Raw genomic sequence first — 17,039 nt, forward strand, 5'->3', positions numbered from 1 at the left:
AGCAAAGATGTAAACGGAAGCCACAATGATTACTCATGCGACGTCACTTAAATTCCCTCACGTCGCTCTACAACTAGTAAAACCAGAGAGAAGTGAAATGGACTTAACCACACCCTTTATAACTTAAGGTTAAATCAATGCATGATGCAGGAACGGTGGTTGGTTGAGTGGTATTGGTGTAGCACATCAGTGGAAGCTTTTTTTTATAAAATTAAAGGAAGTTCAAACCCGGTGTTTGACGATGTCACTTCTCCGTCTCTGCCGCCGCCGACGAAGGCGACGAGATAGTGGGCAGAGACAGGTGAGGAGTAGGATAAGAAGGAGGAAATACTTTCAGATTTCTGAACGCCCCACAGCGCAGCCCAGGGGAGTGGTTCCTTCTTCACTGGAGCCCATATGCAGTCCGCGCCACCTGTGCTCTGTCCGCCAGCTTAAGGTGGGTAGGCAGATAGGGGTTGGACAGCAGCATCTCCCATTGCTCTTGTTCGGTAGTTGACGGAAAGAGGGGAGGGTGCTCAGGGCTAAAGGCGCACACCCCGATTATGTAGGGAAGTGTTTCTACTTCTTTGCAAAACTTCCATTCAGCGTCGTAGCGATTTTGGTGCATTTACTGAAGACGCATCGGGTGTGGGACGGAGGCGGATTGTATGATGCTTAGGGTAGTCTGTTGTTCTCTGCAAAGGTCAGGGTAAGGCGAAAATAGGCTCCCTCTCAGAAGGCGATAATGCTGGGTTATTTCCCTGAACGAGAAAAGCGGTGACTGTCCTCGTGCAGCCCCATACACGGGGGGTAAAAGCGCAGGCGTTTTGGTGGGCGTATTTTTTGCCCTCCATGGAAGCGCGAGCGTGGGTCCAGATGAGCTGAATGGAACCGTTTGGGGAGTAGTTTGTTAGCACACGCAGTGCATGCCGGGACACCCAACCCGACTGGTAATTGTGGTTGTTGGGAATCATTGGCTACCTAACGAACCCCTCGTTGAGTGAGAGCCAAGGCGATGGCTGCCTCTTCTGCTGCTGTCATGTCGTCAGTCTTGACTGAGGCACTCAAAAGGCGGTTGGTTCTGGAGGGAGCCACGATGATGGCGCACTGCTGCCATCGATGTTAGGAGACGTCTGTCCAGATACCGGCATGATCCCCACCGAAGGTGTGGTTGAGCGCTTGAGCCGTGCCTGTCGGCGACCCTCATCGTGTGAGGGGTTCACATTTCTAAGCAAAGGGGGCATCTTTAGTTCTTGTCCCCAAGAGTCCTGGAGTACATTAAGCGGAGTGGCATTCTGTGCTGCCCCGGCAGTCTGGTGAGGGATGCGGCGACAGGTCGCAGTTCTGCTCATTCGGAGCTTTTGGTTAGAAAGTTGGCCCTCTATCAGCTCTCCCACCGTTCTGTTGAGCCCCGTGCTAAGCAGCCTCTATGTGGACGCACTCATGGGAAGATTAATGGCCTGCTCAACCTACTTTGTAATCATTTTTATATCATCATCATCATCATTACCACCAGCCTATCTACGCCCACTGAAGGGCAAAGGCCTCTCCCATTATTCTCCAATTACACCGGTCCTTTGCCAACTGTGACCAATTTATCCCCGCAAACGTCTTTATCTCATCTGCCCATCTAACTTTCTGCCGCCCCCTGCACGCTTGCCTTCTCTAGGAATCCACTCTGTTACCCTTAATGACGAACGGTTATCTTGCCTTCGCATTACATGCCCAGCCCACGTCCATTCCTTCTTCTTAATTTCTTCTTAACTCCGCTCTCGTCTTGTCTTTTAATGTTACACCTATCATTTTCCGCTCCATTGCCCGCTGAGACGTTCTTAATTTAAGTTGAACCCTCTTAGTGAGCCTCCAAGTTTCTGCCCCGTAGGTGAGTACCGGTAAGATGCAGCTGTCATACACTTTCTTCTTCTGGGACAATGGTAGTCTGCTATTCATTATCTGAGAATGTCTTCCGTATGCACTCCTCCCCATTTTGATCCTTCTAATTATCTCTGCCTCATATTTGGGATCCGGGATCACAACTTCGCCTAAGTAGATATATTCGCTTACCACTTCCACTACCTCGCCCCCTATCCCAAACTTCAGTGCTGTTCCGAGGTTATTGATCATTAGCTTGGTTTTCTGCATATTAATTCTCAGGCCCACGGTTCTGCACAGTTCGTCCAGTGCGGAAAGCAAGCTTTGCAATTCTTCCCCCGAGTTACTTAGCAAGGCAACGTCATCAGCAAATCTGAGGTTACTGAGGTATTCTCCATTAACCCTTACTCCCACCTGTTCCCAATCCAACGTTCTGAATACTTCTTGTAAACATGCTGTGAATAACACTGGAGAGATTGTGTCTCCTTATATAACGCATCTTCATCTCCTCCTTGCTATAAGCCTATCAGCGATGGTGTTGACCTCAGCGATTCTGGAGAGAACAAAATCTTGAATTAATCGTAAGGTATCGAATTCCTTGAGGCATCGCTTCATGGTGGCAACACGCCTGATCATGTGCATTATTTGATTGATACTGTGTTTAAGGTGTGCAAGAATGCGTCACTCTTGGTGTTGGCCCAGGATCTTTATCCTTGGCTTGGAGTGATGCCCTGGTCTTCAAGGAGTATTTGAATGTGTTCCTTCATGTGTCGTTTGGCGTAAGGGCGGTGGTGGTGGTGGTGGTGGTAAAAACATTTATTCAACAGATTTGCGCTTGAAAGCGGGAGAAGCCCTCAGTCCAGGGCCCCTGCGGCGGCTGCGGTCCTGCGTGCCCGGTCCACCAACTGTCGCTGGTCCTCAGGGTCCGAACTGCACAGCGCGGCCTCCCACTGCTCGAGGGTGGGGGTGCGAATAATGGGGGCTGCTGGTGTGTTCTGGCAAGCCCACGTGGTGTGGTACAGTGTTGCATGTTCGCTGCAGTGTGGGCATGTCGGTGTATATATTGTGGGGTGTATGATGTGCAGGAAGCTAAGGTGGGGGTATGTGTTGGTCTGTAGTTGCCGCCAGGACGACAAGGAGCTGTGATTTTTTACGTGAACACTGGATGACACAGGGTTTAGTAAACTGGCGTACTAGAAGTGCGATTCTATGTGTTGGTGTGAGAGTCCTCTAATTTTGTAACTCCTAGCACAGGCGCAAGGCGCGCACAGGGCCCCTAGACGTGCCGTGGGTGGAGCACAGAGCGGTGAGACAGCTAGCGTGACGCTATCACGTGACATTCAGGGTTAATGCTGGGGCAAACAAGTAGATGTGCTTAGCGAGTGCCCCACCTGTCTTCGTTTCTGCGTGGGCTCGTAGCTGCATCGGTAAGACAATGGGCTCTCCCTTCATTACTCTACTAGTTCCAGGTTCGATTCCTGGCGGTGCTAGTAAATTCTTTTATTTGTTCGCGGGAGTTTTCTGTTGACACCAACGGTCGCGAGAGAACCCTTTGGGGGTAGAGGTAAAAAGCTTTGCTTTAAAAATCTCTAGTATTACACCACCATATCAGCACGCGTTCAATGCACTTGACACAATCAATACAAACAACAAATCACGTCATGCCCAAAGTGCAGCACGTGTTCGAAAAGAAATCTATCTCTTTTTGGGCCACGCAATAGACGCCCGGTGTACACAGTTACTACCATGCCTAAAAATTTAATGCGCTTCAATAATTTCTCGAGTAGTTTGATTACCACTTCTTTCTATCACCTCGCACATTTCAAACTGAGGTTTGCATTCGCAAGATTTGCAATGCATGGCCAAGAACCCATCGGTAATTTTTTGACATTGTTGTCGTGCTCCCTCAATCCGTCATTAAGGCATCTGCCAGTTTGACTGACGTACACGGACCCACATTTCCTCAGGGGAATGCGATAAACCACACGATCCACGCATGGGACGTACTGTGTACGATGCTTTGCATGGCACCCACGGTTGTTCGCACCTGTTTTTGTAGTTTCTTTGGCGAATTGCACCAGCTTGTGGGGAGCGCTAAGCGCTACCTCCACGTCTACATAGTTGGCGTACTTCTTTAAACCGTCAGACAAGCCGTGAATGTACGGGGCAACGGCTACCTTTTTCCTCTCACTCGTGAGCAGGCCTGTCATGGGGATCCTTACGATTGCAAGATTTCAGGTTCCTGAGAAGGCCTTCTGTCACCGACACGACCAGGTGGCGTGGGTAGCCAGCCGCTTGAATACGGCTGACTTGCTCGTCAAAGGCAGTTTGCACAGCATGGGGGCACGGCTTACTTAAAGGAGCACTGACACCAAATTTTGACGCCTAGAAAATGATATAATTGGCTTCAGTAGTTTGTACAGATGCCTCACAAAATTTTTGCATCGATCTGAGGCCGGAATCACATCTAAAACCGATTTTGATTGTCCCGTCCGCGAGCTTCCACTAATCGGCAGCACAAGCGAAATCGCTTTCGACGTGACGAAACATCGGTCGGCGTTTCTGGCCGGTTCAGGGTGACGTCATATAGTCGTTTTCGGAACCGGAAACGATGCCTGCGCTGCTATTGTCGGTGGTACTCGTTTGGGCAGGAGACGTGGGCGTAGCCGTGCGAGCAATGCTTGTAAACTTTGCGTGTTCGACGTCTTTGCTCTTCAGTTCGTGGCTGGCGGATGGTGTTCCCTTGCACTGGTGCTGAAATCTGTCCGGTGGGAGCACCGCACGGTGCGCGATGTCGACGAGCACCGCGGCGACGCGGCGGTGCGCGTCGCTTAGCTAGCCGAAGTTGTGCTATTGCAAGCTCGCGGAATGCGAAGTACTGCTCATGGAAGCCTGTCCGAGCAAGTCGACGACGCCAAGATGCATTATTTTCCACACGACGACATGCAGCGCTAAACGTGGACTTATTTCGTGCTCGGCGGCGGCCGCAAGAACTGTCGCCCAAGCCAGCGGGCTCGGCGTTGCTCGGGTCAGCTTGGGTGTTGGGAACTTTAGGCTTAGTATCGTGGTGACTATTTGATCGCTGGTATCTGTACAACTGCGAATGACCATCCCTTATACAACTTTTCACCATACTATCATCCCCTTTTTCGCACATGGAGCTTTATTTTGGCGATAATTTCCGTTTCAGCGATCGGTGACCAAGACATCTGCCGTGGCCTGTTTTGATTCTAGCGCTCAGGTGGCGCCATCTTTCGGCCGCTCGCCGCACCGCGGTGCCGGCAGTGCTGGGTTGGAGCGCCGAACCTCCGCTGCCGGTCAGCGTAGGCAAATATCTGAACGCCGCTTTTAAATTCAGCGCTGATAACAACCCCTAGCACAATTTTTCAACACACTAACATCTACTTTCTCGCATGTGGAACTTCTTTTTCGCGATCAGATTGATTATAAGAGTGGCGACAAGCTGCTGCTATCACGGTCAGCGCCGGTTGGAGCCGCAGTGATAATAAAAAACGGACGACGGCGAAGACATCGCCGGCCCAATCACCTGGCCAAATAAAGTTGTTCTGTCTGTCGGGTGGCAGCGACTCATCCGAGTCTGACGATTCAGACGACACGTCTACTGCGCAGGCGAGTGCTGACCATGTGCAATCGTAGCAGCCGATGCGGCGAACGTCCCTGACGTCACGGGTGAGACCGTGACGTAAGACTGGCCCGCTTGCAGGCTGGCCTTCAAACGGCCATTTTCCCGCGCGGCGACCAAATTTTAAACTGGTTGCAATAAACGTGCTATAATTAATTCTGTGTTGGCGGCTGACGGCTTACGTTTTGATTTTCGTAATTACTGGGCCAATAGGTATTCTTTACAGCATAAAAACTGAAAGCGAGAAATTTCGTGTCAGTTCTCCTCTAAGGCGTCCGAGACGCACAGACTACCTATTCCCCTTTTTACTAGTTTGGAATGTGCCGAATGATACGGGAGAAGCGGCTTGTTGGCGCGAGGATTGTACCGCCAACACATGTTTCGCGTCTACTGCCAGAGTAAAATCCAAAAACATTATTGAACCATTCTCCGGAACCTCATGAGTAAAAATCAGAGGGGCTTGACCTACCTTAAAAAGATGAAGTGTTTCAGAGACGCATGCATCAAATCTTTCCTTACCACACTCGATAAGCACAAGAAAATCGTCCACATAACGAAACACCTTCGCCAACCCTGCAGATTCCAAACGCGCCGACAACAACGTACCACAGTTTGCAAGCACCATGTTACTGAGTATAGGGGCGATACAGGATCCAATTCAAATGCCTTGTTTTTGTATGAAGACCTTGTCATTCCAGGTAGCAAAGGTGGACGTTAGATACAAAGCTAAAAGTTCCAAAAAAATTGCTAACACTCAACCCAAACTTATTCTGAAACGCAATAGCACCAAACTGGTCTATGCGCTCTTCAACACTACAAGGATCAACTCATGTGGCAGCGAATAGTACAAGTCCTTGACATCTACTGAAAAGGCCTGGAAGCTTCGGTCGTCATTGGATTTAAGATACGAAATAATTTGCTCAGAATTTTTGGTGTGAAACGGATCCTCAAACTCAGTTCACTTAAGTACTTCTGCAGAAAACAGCCTACTGCCTTTTGCCACGTGCCTTGTTCAGTGACTATCACACGAAGGGGACGTTCCGGCTTATGCGTTTTCGCAGAAAAGAACATGGAAAAGAACATGTCTCTTGCTGTTGCCAACTACCTTGGACAGCTGCCTCAGCTGAAGTTTTTCACACAATTTCAAAGCTGCCGACTTAACCTTTGACAGGGTAACATCATTCGGTTCATTAAAGCAAAACAAAATCGTATCTCTCGCCTTGCTAATAAACAGTACCCTGGGCATTACACAAGACCCACCTTCTTTGTCTGCAGCTAAGACGGACAAATCATTCTCTTGTAAATACCACGATACACGGTTCAAGTGTAGCCCACTACTAGAAGACTTATAACGCCTAAGTAAATCAACCCCCTCAGACACGCAACGTTCATCTGCACCCACAGGTGCCAGTCTTGACACTTCCCTGACATGTGTTAGCAGCTCAGGGGCAGAACTTCGTGGCGGCACCGCAAACTTCGGACCCAGGTCCAAGACCTCGCGTACGTCTTTTGGTAGGCTGACATCTCCGTAGCAACGTGTCGTACTCGCGGTGGGCCGTCATCTTACCAGCTTAGTTGAACGGAGGCTCGCGAGGATCGGTTGCCACAGGACTTCCGCTGTCTGGTCAGCTAAACGTGTCAGTTCCTGAAGCCTTCTTTTCTTCGCTCCTGGGTGTAGGTGCTCCCTGTAGACTTGCAAGTGAAGGCAATCTCTGTAGATATGGGCCTGACGTGAGTACGTCCCATCCGTAGTTCGTGTAGTTTATCGCATTCCCCTGAGGAAATGTGGGTCCGTGTACGTCGGTCAAACTGGCAGATGCCATAATGACCGATTGAAGTAGAACGACAACAACGTCAAAAAAGGAAACGATGGGTTCTTGGCCATGCATTGCAAATCCTGCGAATGCAAACCTCAGTTTGAAATGTGCGAGGGGATAGGAAGAAGCGCTAATCAAACTATTCGAGAAATTATTGAAGCGCGCGAAATTCGTAGGCATGGTAGTAAATGTGTAAGCCGGGCGTCTATTGCGTTGTCAAAAAAAGATAGATTTCCTTTCGAACACGTGCTGCACTTTGGGCATGACGTGATTTGTTGTTTGTATAGATTGTGCTAAGTTCATTGAACGCGTGCTGATATGGTGGTGTAATACTAGAGATTAGATTTTTTTGTAGTTATGTTAACATGAAGAACGTGTATAAAAGGTGCAAGGTTCATCCTATTAAATTTAGTTGGAAGTCAGCGCTCGTCCTGTAGTCTTTCTGTGTCCGTGTTTTACTTCGCGCTGTAGCATCTTTTACGATACCTTCAGCGTGCAAAGTAGGCCCACCAGCTCGCTCGAGATTCGTGCAACGGACCAGACCAGCAGCTTAGGGATGCCGGCGGCAACAAACTCCTACGCCGAGACGCCGAGTACTTCCCAGGGGATCGTGTGTGGGTTTGGAGTCCCATCCGGCGGCGTGGGCTCAGTGAGAAGCTTCTGCGACTCTATTTCGAACCGTACCGGATTTTACAGCGTGTTGGCCAACTTACCTACGAGTCGATCCCCGATGGTGATTCCGGAACATCACGACGACGCACGCGGCCCGAAGTCGTCCACGTGGTTCGCCTAAAACCTTACTAGGACAGAAGAGGGATTTATTTTTGTTGGTTCGGACTGTCGCTTTATTTTAGCATGAAGTCGATCCACTCTGAGAGATGGGGTAAGGCCGCAAACCATGCATTGGATTAGTTTGTTTTGCTTTTATCGCCCGGCTGCGCCGGGGCTCTGTTAACTGGACCCCGAGCGAAGCGCATGTTGCATTCCTTCGTTCTGATGCCGCACGGACTATCTCTTTGATAGGGAGGATGTTTCGCCCTAACGCCGCTAGCCTAAAATAGTCTTCGTTTATCTACAGTGTTCTCGATGTAAATTCGACGGTTCGAGAAACACCCGCGCCGGAAGATATATGCCCGCAGAGAAGACGCCGCTGCATTCGATTCCCCGACACTCGCCTGAGCACGTCACTTTGATGACTGCTGCTTCGCCGCCTGTGTATTTTTTTAGTTGTTTTGGGAGCACAAGTTCGCTCCAACAAACTTGTTTTTTTCCCCTTCAAGACAAGTGCGTCGTCTTTAGCATCGGGACAGTATGTCCTGTACAACTGTAGTTTGCGTTTCTGCCACAGTAGGTGAAAGGAAACGAGTTCGAGTGGAGCTTGTTGGGGAAAATATTTTTTGTTGACATAATTATATTCACGCTGGCACGTAGTTACACGAACATCAGGTACAACTCTATGAGCTTTGAAAGAATCTCCATTATTCCAAATGGTCTTTTTTTCATCGGTACTCCGAATGCGAGAGGAGTCATTTGTGCACTATCATGTTGTGCGATCTACCATATCTGTGCCCATGTCGATGTCGAGCGATAAACAAGGTAAACGTTTAGAGACTTTCATGAAAGCTTACTCACGCACATCTACGTTCAGAAGTATTCGCATATTAAGTACACGTTTATAAAAACTATGAAAGCACTTAAAAAAGCATCACGATATTTTTCTGAGCCCATCCAACGAACTCATCGTAGTTTCAGCACTTTGAGGTGTAGTTCAGCCGAGCAGTAGCATTTTCATATACCTGCCTCTACAAACCGTGAATCTTCGGGCTCGTAAAACCGCATGTATGATACTTTGTGTCGCAATATATACACGAACGTTTCGCCGCGATGTCAGACACAACGGACACACTCACTACCTCACACTTACAAGGCACAGTGTAGTTTACAGGAGAGAAATTCACTTCTGCGAGCCCCGTGAAACTCACGTCGGCGGTCTTCTATTCACTAAGGTGTCCGTCAAATGATGCCAGTTGTGCCAGTTATTCCCTGACAATGACCTAACGGCTTTAGCCGAATAAACCAAATCGTGTCCGTCGCGGCTGGAATATTTCGACGTAATTTAATGCTCTTCCGGGGACGATGAGCCCCAACGAACACGAGCACAGGAGTGTCACCATCGGTGGAGCGATCGCGGATTCCCTCTCAATACACGTTATCGCTTCCAGGGGGCAATGCACACCCACACACGCACACTCCTGCACTACTCTGTCTTTTCGTAAGTGCGCTCGCGGGTTTTCGCCTTTTTATTTTTATCTTTCATTTGGGCGACGCCGCTCGTGTTCCGTTGAAGCGCGCTAAGGTCGACGTTTTGTTTACCGCGCCAAATAGCTATCGCTGCTCTGCAAACACACGAATCCAGTTGGCCAAAAACCGAAAGGGTCCTCGATAAAGCACGAAAACCAGTTCGTACCACGCGCAGAAGGCGTGGTGTACTCCTTTCCGTCTCGGTGTGGCAAGCAATACATAGGCCAAACCAGTCGATGCATAAACTGCAGGTTGAGGGAGCACAACTATAACGTGCGACAGAAGCAGCGCCACATTGGGCAGCACTGTCGCGATTGTGGATGCGTGCCTTTGTGGATGCGTGCCTTCAAAAGCAAGAACCAAACGACCAGGGAAATAGTGGAAGCGCTAGAAATCCACAAAGCCAGAGACGGATGCATTAGTCGAGCATCAATTGCTTTATCGGCAAAAGAGATTGCTTATTTGGAAGCCCGTGGCTTGGGAAGGGGGCGATAAGTTTGTGTAGTGGGGTATCAAAATTTTTTCTTGTTTCTGATATGTGTCACGTAGGTTGTCTGTTATCATGTACGCTGTTGTTATAAATGTGTGCTTCTTTCAATAAACCAGTAGTTGCAAGTTAGCGCTTCGTCCTCGTGCATTCTTTGTCATTCGTCTTTTTTGCGCTATACATCTGTTAATAACAGAGTTAAGGCTAGCACGCTCCCTGGAAAGATGGTTAGCGTGGTGATGGAGAAGGCGAAAGAGCAGGTGTGGGACACAATGACAGAGAAGCACCTAGTGGTGATAATGGGGGGGGGGGGTGACGTTGCTTCAGGGAAGAGGACGAGGCATAGCGAAGCAGGTGGTGAAGGGGGTCAACGAACTCCGGGCGGTTTTGGACGACGTCCAGATCGCGGTCTGCACGGTGCCGGAAGTTGAGGGCAGAGGAGGCCAGGTAGCAAGGGCAGTGGTAGAAGCCAACAGGGAAATTTTAACGCTCGCTAAAGTAATGAATTTTTAAGTGTTTGACCTCAACCGGGAAGTGCACCGTGCGGGCCCGGGCCAGGCGTTTGTTAGGGACGGAGTACATTTCACTGAGGGCGTAGCGGAGCCAATGGGGAGGCGACTAGCTGGGCGGGCGGTAGCTTTTTTAGGGGGGCCAAGAGCATCGCGGAAGCTGGACGAAATAACAGATACAGTGAAAATGCGGCACGGACAAGCGATTGCGATCGAAGTCGATGTGCAGCGCAAAGGGAAATACCAAAGTTAGCCCACAGGGCGCACAAAAGCTTAGAAGGGGGCATGGGGTAGCAATGCAGGCGAGCGAGGAGGCAAGCGACGTCCCCCAGGTGACCGACTCTTATCCCAAACATCGGAAAAGAATTAACGGAAAGAAAAAGCGTGGGGTGACTAAGATTAACTACATAAACATACACGGTGGCAGATCACGGGAAAAATGGTTAGAGGTTCGCGGTCAACTAGAAAAAGAAAAAACTGAAGTATATGCTTTACAGAAACTTTTCTTCGAGATTTAGTAGAGCCCCCAGAAATGCATTAATATATACGGCAAGGCTGTAACAGAAAGCTAGGTACCAGAAGGGGGGGGGGGAGGGGGAGCGGTCGGTATGCTTATTGAACAGGGAGCCAATTGGCACAGAGTAAGCGAAAACTGCGAAGAACATATGTGGGTTAAGCGCGCGATAGCGGGAAGAGAAACGCTGTTGGGAGTCGCCTATCTGTGGTCAGGTGATGACAGGGAGGTTAGAGAAAAGAATGAAAAACTGGTAGAATGCATTCATCGGGACCTCGATCAGTTAAGACAATCGGGAGAAGTGATTCTAGTGGGAGACATGAATGCCCACATTGAGGACCTGGACGGATACACAGACCGCAACGGCAAACTCGTACTATATATGTGTGAAGAACATAATCTCATTGTAGTAAACAGAGAATAAATGTGGACAAAATACTTGGGAACGAGGGGAAAAGCAGTCCAGTATAGACTAGCCTCCTTTCAGAAGGAGTGTATCAAAGGTTGACTCTAATGGAAATAGATGAAATAGGTACCCACAGCTTAGGAAGTGCCCACAGACGGATAACATTGACTTTTGGAAAAATGGATGGTCAAAACCAGAAAACGGTAGTACACGACTTGAAATTAAACGATCAGCAAATGGCTAATATTGCCAAAAGCCTGTAGACGGAAATCGAGAGACAACCTACGAAAGATTGGGAATACAGCGAACTGATTGGTTTCATTCAAGAAAAGATAAGGAACGCGAAAGAACGCAACTACTGGAAAGGAAAAAGAAAACCTAGGAGCTGGTGGAACAAGGAAATCAAGGAAGCTATAACACAAAGGCAGCAAGCATCGAGAAAGCGCAGGGAGGCCAAGCGAGTGGGAATGCAAACAGAGGAAATAACATTGAAGTGGAATTGGTACCGCCTTAAGAAGCTGGAAGTACAAAAACTTGTACAGCAAAAATTTCAATGAGAAAGTGAGCGACGGGTCTCGAATATACGGGCAAAAAATAAAGGCGCGCCGAGAAAGTTTTGGAATCATGTAAAGGAACTAAGGAAAAAGACCGAAGAAGTACAGCGTCCTGTCATAAACGGCGAAGGCCAGGTACTAAAAGGGGGAGAAGCGGTATTTCACGTACGCTCAATGATACAAGAGAAGTTTAGAAGAACGGAGAGAGTACTACAGCATTCAGGGAGTGGGGCAAGGGAAGTGCGTACAGATAGAGAGCTAAAGTTGGAGAATCTAAACTGGAAAAAAAGCCGAAGAAAATGTTCCAGATAATACGGCAACAGGGCTGCCGCCAATTCGTACAAGCCTATTACAGTTACCTCAGTGGCATACAGGCTGGCAATGCAAGCCATAAAAGCGGAACTACAGGCGTGGATAGAAGGAAACAGCATACTGGGAGAACTACAAAATGGTTTCAGACGAGACAGACGCTTAGAGGACAATTTATTTGTCCTAACCCAATGCATAGAGGTGTCAATGGCTCAGGAGCGACCACTATGGATATCATTTTTCGATATAAAGGGAGCCTACAACAACGTAGATAGAGAACTTCTATGGAGCATACTTGAGCTGGAGGGATTAGGCCAGGACTTTATACAGCTTTTGCAGGGAATTTACAATGAGAGCGAGGTGCAAATTACCTGGGAGGACCAAAAGTGCACGGAACCGGTAGTCACAAATAGAGGTTTAAAGCAGGGTTGTCCTCTGTCACCATTGCTGTTCATGCTGTACATTGCTAGACTACAAAGAAAGCTTAAAAGCAGTGAAATAGGTTTCAATCTATGTTATAGCCGCAAAAGACAGGAAGTGGAACAATATATCCCGGGACTGATATATGCAGATGACATAGTACTACTAGCAGATAGCAAACAGTGTCTGCAACAGCTCACAGATATCTGCGGGGTAGAAACCACTGAACTGGGGTTAGAGCTTAGCACAGCAACGTCGGGGGTTCTATTTTTAATGACAACGCCCGTAACGAATCGGAATTCGTTCAAAAGGCAGCAATACCGTGGGTAACAGAATAGAAATATCTGGGCATATGGTTAAACAAGGTCAGGCGTATCTAAAAACTCATGAGGAGCATTTAAGAATGAAAGGCAAAAAAAAACGCCTCTATCAAGAAGCACAGAGCACTGTGGGGATATAACAGATATGAAATAGTGAGAGGAATCTGGAAGGGAGTAATGGTACCAGCACTCACCTTTTCAAACGCAGTAGATGTGTGTCAAATCAGAGATTCAATCAGGGCTAGAAGTAAATCAGAGGGCCTTAGGTCGATTGGCATTAGGAGCGCACAGTAAAACAACAAATGAGGCAGTGCAAGGAGACATGGGATGGGCATCCTTCGAAGTGAGAGAAGCACAGAGCAAAATATGTTTTGAAGAACGACTTAGAAATATTGATGACCAGAGATGGGCGGCCGAAGTGTTACGGTATCTTTACATGAAAAGCGTGGACACACATTGGAGGAAAAGAACCAGAAGGCCCAGGACAAAGTATATGAAACCTGGAAGTGCAGGGAAAACAGTCAAGGATATAAAAAATGAAGTAAAATAAACAGAGACAACGACCTGAAAAAAAAAGGATGGATGCGAAAAAGTCCTTAGATATCTGCAGGATCGGGAAGCAGGAGATCACAAGGGAAAAATTATTCGATAACATCAAAGGGAGTGCATTGTTTTTGAAGCCCGGGCGGGTTGCTTGCGGACTAAAATGCTTACCCGCGAGCCGGTACAGGAAGAACTATGCGGAGGCTGCGGCAAGGAGCCAAAAACCATGCGACATATTGTAACGGAGTGCAACAGTATACGTCCAGTCCTCGGTGAGGGAGCCATCCAGTTTCCGGAGGCCCTTGGCTTTAAGGTTAGCGGAAAAGTGAATTGGACAGCAGTAGAGCTTAGTAAAAGAAGGTTAGAATGTCGGTGGGAAAAGAGCAGAGAACAATCTGGGAAGACATGCGAACAAAGAAGTCAGACTAGCACAAAAATGTCGTAAAAGTATTTTCTTTTTATTTTCACATTATTTTTTATGTATATTGTTTGTATTTTTTGGCGAGGTGATTGTACAGTAGCGTTGCGACTAAGGCCGCTGTGCAACGCCACCCCGTTACAAAGAGGAAGCCACTAAGCATCATCATCAGACATAGAAAGAAATCCTGGAGAAGAGTGGGAATATGACAGGCTCATCAAAACTATGCAGGAAAAAAATAGTCAAGGCTGAGAGGGCCAATCGATGGAGAAGAAAGAAAACACCCAGAAGCTGGTGGAACAAAAAAATCAAGCAGGCTATAGCGAGACGTAAACAGATTAGCACAGGCAGGCCAAGAGGGTGGGGAGACATTAGGAGGAAGTTTAACTAAAACGGGAGCAATATAAGCAAATGAAAGACGAAGTGCAGCAATTAGTGCAGGCGAAAATGAAGGGGGACTGCGTGCGATGGGTAGTGCAAATACGAGGGAGGGGTAGAGACGCACCGAAAAAGTATTGGAACCATGTGCAGACATTAGGGAAACACACGGGTACCACAGAAGGCGGTATTATAGAAGACGAGCAGGAGCAGATGCTCAAGGGAGACGAAGCATTGGCATACCTACATGAAATCATGACAGAGAATTTCGGTAAGGTGGCTGAAGAGGCCCCGCAGCGACATAAATGTTGCGACGGGTAGGCCGGAATGTCTGGAGATAGATGGGGACAAGCTTAAATGCAAAAGAGCGGAGGAAAAGGTCCCCAAAAATACCGCGGTAGACACGGATTAGATACCGATGAAGTTGATTGACCAATTGGGACCGAATGGCAAGAGAAAGCTACTACAAGCCATCAGAACAAGGATAGAAAAAAAGGCAATACCGGCAACGTGGCAAATGAGCAGGATGAACTTAGCGTACAAGGGCAAAGGAGACAGGACTAACCCGATCTCGTATAGGCCAGTTACGGTCACGTCAGTGCTGTACAGGTTAGCAATGTAGACAGTGAAGTTCGAACTAGAGCAGGGGGTAGAAGAAAATACGATATTAGGGGAACTTCAAAATGGGTTTTGAAAGGACAGAGGACTAGACAACAACTTATTTGTAGTAAGGCAACGCATAGAGGTGGCGAAGATGCAAAACCGAACTTTGTGGTTAGCCTTCCTGGACATTAAAGCACTGTGGGAGGGGATAATATACAATAGCCTGTATACACCTGCAAGGGTTTGAAACAAGGACGTCCTCTTCTCCATCCTCTCTCTCCACTGCTGTTCATGATCTACATGGCGGGGTTGGAAATGAAGCTAGAGGTCAGTACGCTGCGGTTCGACTTATCATACATGAAAAACGGGCAGGTAGTGGAACAGCTCGCTCCAGGACTAATGTATACAGACGACATACTGTTGATGGCGGACAATCGGATAAGTATGCACGGCTTGATGGATGTATGCGGGGAAGAAGCGATGCGCCTAGGGCTACCCTTTAGCAGAGAAAAATCGGGTATCATGGTCTTTAACGACAGCGCGGAGCACAAAACAGTATTAGTGCAACAAGTAGAAATCCCACGGGTGAAAGAGTATAAATATTTAGGAGTATGCCTCAACGACAGCGAAGATTACACACAGGCGAATGCGGCTCACCTTAAGACGAAAGGAAGACTATAGACTATAGACCATATTGTCAGGGGCTGCACAGAGATACGACCACCGCGGGGTGAGGGGGAAACGACGTTGGCGGAGGCCTTGGGATTTCGGGTGAGGGAAAGCCTCAACTCCAGGGCCATAGAGGTGACGAAGAGGCGACTGGAATGGTTGTGGAGGAAAAGTAGGGAATAGACGGGTACGCAGGCGGAGTAATCATACGGATGAGAATTTAGAACAGTGGGGGGAGAATAAAACGGGAGAAAGAAGCGAAGACACAAACAAACATCCCCCTCGCGAGGGGCACGATCAAATGCAGAGCATTTCTGCGGGGGGGGGGGGCGCCTGCAAGTCGTATGGGTTACGTATTGGTTGTTGTTGTTGTAATTGTTGTCTTCCAGCGTAGACATTGTCGATGAAGTCGATGGTGAAACGTGCCGTGAACCCCCTGCCGCGGCTATGACGCAACGTGGAGCGGCTATGACGCAACGTGGCGCGGCTATGACGCAACACAATCCAACACAATCCACTTTAATCCAATCCAATCCAAATCCAAGCCAATCCAATCGAATCCAATCCAATGCCCCTCGCGAGAGAGTGTTATAACGCCGAAATCGCCACCACGCGAACGCGTGATGCTGACGTCACGATCACGTCACAAATGTTAGCGACCGCAGCGCGCGCGAACGACAGTTTAAGCGCGAACCGACCGCGGCGAGAGAGCGCGATGCGAGCGCCCCACCTGTTCTTGCGCGCGAACCTAACGCGGCGAGAGAGGGTGTTGCGAGCGGAGAGAAGGCGAGGAGGACGCGGGGGAGAGGGCGCACCTCTGGCCGACGGTTGAATGAGTCAAGGATATAAGGCACGTTCGTAACCTTCCGTTCTGTGTCGGCTTTGTGGCCCAGTTGGTAGAGCACCGTGCACCTTGCGCTCCGCCCGCAGAGTCGTAGGATCGAAACCTGGCGCCGGCAAGTATTTATATAGTGTAGGGGGAGCGATGCGGACGGGGACTACGGACGCCAACGCGGGTGACATCGTGAGTTACTGAAATGCTCTGCATTTAAAAAAAGGAGGAAGGAAGGAAGGAAGCAATCCTTATTAAGAAAGGATGGCCCGAAGCCACAGAGGAAGGGGCAGGGCAGAAACGACGCTAGTAATGTCCAGACATCGAGGCCGCACAGACGAAACCTCAGAGTGCTGTCAACGTAGCCTTGACGCGCCAAGAGGGCCGATTCCACTCTTCGTATGAGTAAACTCACGCCGGGCAGTGTTGGGCTTGAAGTATGGCAAGGCCCGGGCAAGACCAGAC

This window comes from Haemaphysalis longicornis, unplaced genomic scaffold, assembly GCF_048455015.1.
Source record: "Haemaphysalis longicornis isolate Haplotype H1 unplaced genomic scaffold, Haemaphysalis longicornis Haplotype H1 scaffold_9, whole genome shotgun sequence".
Taxonomy (NCBI): Eukaryota; Metazoa; Arthropoda; class Arachnida; order Ixodida; family Ixodidae; genus Haemaphysalis; species Haemaphysalis longicornis.